Here is a 2,500-nt window from a genome sequence, read left to right as displayed (position 1 = left end):
AGGAGTGGAGGAGTGGACGTCCCAGCCTGGAGGAGTGGACGTCCCAGCCTGGAGGAGGAGTGGACGTCCCAGCCTGGAGGAGGAGTGGACGTCCCAGCCTGGAGGAGTGAAGGAGTGGACGTCCCAGCCTGGAGGAGTGAAGGAGTGGACGTCCCAGCCTGGAGGAGTGAAGGAGTGGACGTCCCAGCCTGGAGGAGTGGACGTCCCAGCCTGGAGGAGTGGACGTCCCAGCCTGGAGGAGGAGTGGACGTCCCAGCCTGGAGGAGTGAGGAGTGGACGTCCCAGCCTGGAGGAGTGGAGGAGTGGACGTCCCAGCCTGGAGGAGTGAGGAGTGGACGTCCCAGCCTGGAGGAGTGGACGTCCCAGCCTGGAGGAGTGGACGTCCCAGCCTGGAGGAGTGGAGGAGAGGACGTCCCAGCCTGGAGGACGTCCCAGCCTGGAGGAGGAGTGGACGTCCCAGCCTGGAGGAGGAGTGGACGTCCCAGCCTGGAGGAGTGGACGTCCCAGCCTGGAGGAGTGGACGTCCCAGCCTGGAGGAGTGGACGTCCCAGCCTGGAGGAGGAGTGGACGTCCCAGCCTGGAGGACGTCCCAGCCTGGAGGACGTCCCAGCCTGGAGGACGTCCCAGCCTGGAGGAGGAGTGGACGTCCCAGCCTGGAGGACGTCCCAGCCTGGAGGAGGAGTGGACGTCCCAGCCTGGAGGAGTGAGGAGTGGACGTCCCAGCCTGGAGGAGGAGTGGACGTCCCAGCCTGGAGGACGTCCCAGCCTGGAGGAGTGGACGTCCCAGCCTGGAGGAGTGGACGTCCCAGCCTGGAGGACTGGAGGAGTGGACTGTCCCTTCAAATCTAGCGGTTTTGGTTCTACGGGGTTTACGAGCAGTTTCACTTCCTGCTTTCACACTTTGGGAACAAACACATTTCTGGGTCTGAGGAACAACGTCAGCTTCATGGAGAGAGAGTGTGTGTGTGTGTGTGTGTGTGTGTGTGTGTGTGTGTGTCTGTCTGTCTGTGTGTGTGTCTGTGTGTGTGTCTGTGTGAGTGTCTGTGTGTGTGTCTGTCTGTCTGTCTGTGTGTGTGTGTGTGTGTGTGTCTTTGTGTGTGTGTGTGGGGAACTTTCCAGAAGCATTTACAAACTCAGATTGTTTAGCAGAACCGAGGAACCCTTTCTGCCCGTCTGCCTGGTTTCCACTGGGCAGCACGGTTCGGTCCGGTAACCCTTTGGGACGGCTAGGTGCCCCAACTAAAGGGGGACAGAAACCGGTACAGCACAGTTCCTCTGCGTTCCAAATCGCATACTTTCTACTATATAGTATGTAGAAAAAAGATTTAGGATGTCCTGATTCTTGTGGCCAGATTTAGGATGGTTAGAAGTACCCGGATGTCCTACTTCATGCGGCCAAGATTGTTAGTGTTGAAAACTGCATCCTATTTGGGCGATTCTGACCCACAATCCAGTGCGCACGAGAAGTGACGTCACATCGACGAAGACTCCACATGAAAACAAACGGGGATGAGACGGATATAAAAGCAAGAGGCAAGATCAAGGAGCCATGTTATGATGAAATAAAAGAGTAAAAGTATGTCCCAATAGTATGCCTACTGCATCCTAACTAGATTATTTTTATCGTTGGATGTAGTATGTAGAATATAAAAAAGAAAGAGTATGCGATTCAGAATGCAGGGTTCATTTATTGTTGAACCCTTCCCAAACGTTGGACTGTGGGAAGGCTGGTGAAAGAGTGTCAAGCTGTACCGAGCCGCTGAGTGGAAACAAGGCCTTAAAGGAACCCTGGAATTGTTTATTGGGCCTTAAAGGCGCGAGGGAACCAGGACCTGTTCACAGAATGTTCCAGAGAACCCGATGAGGTGTGGAGCTCCTCGGGAACCTTATGGGACATTTAACCTCTCAGGAACCTTCCAGGAACATTCCCAAAACACAAACTCCCGTTCTCTCCACACACAGGCCTGTTCTATAGACACTCAGTTCTCTTGATTATTGGGTTGAAAACATGACTTTAAAGGATTTTTCCAAAGTTCTTCTTCTTGAATAATGGTCGATATATGTCCCGCCCCCCCCCCCCCACCTCCATAGAGTCTCTGTCCTCTTCACAGCAGACCCGGGTTAGAATCCAGCCCGGGTCGTTCTCTGCATGTCATTCCCCTCTCTGTCTGTCTGTCTGTCTGTCTGTCTGTCTGTCTGTCTGTCTGTCTGTCTGTCTGTCTGTCTGTCTGTCTGTCTGTCTGTCTGTCTGTCTGTCTGTCCTCTTCACAGCAGACCCGGGTTAGAATCCAGCCCGGGTCATTCCCCTCTCTGACACATTTCATCTCTGTCTCTCTGTCTCTCCAAACTTGTTTGGAAAATGGCAACGAAACAACAACAACAAAAAAAAGTCTTGAATACATGTTCATAGGTTGGCGTTTGTCCCGCCCCTAACAGGCAACACTTCCTTGTCCATATAAGGCGCCGGGCTCTGATTGGTTCTCAGGACTTGTTGTCATAC

The sequence above is a fragment of the Ammodytes marinus genome (genome assembly GCF_949987685.1).
Source record: "Ammodytes marinus genome assembly, contig: scaffold_429, whole genome shotgun sequence".
Classification (NCBI taxonomy): domain Eukaryota; kingdom Metazoa; phylum Chordata; class Actinopteri; order Uranoscopiformes; family Ammodytidae; genus Ammodytes; species Ammodytes marinus.
Note: the sequence above shows the minus strand (reverse complement) of the source record.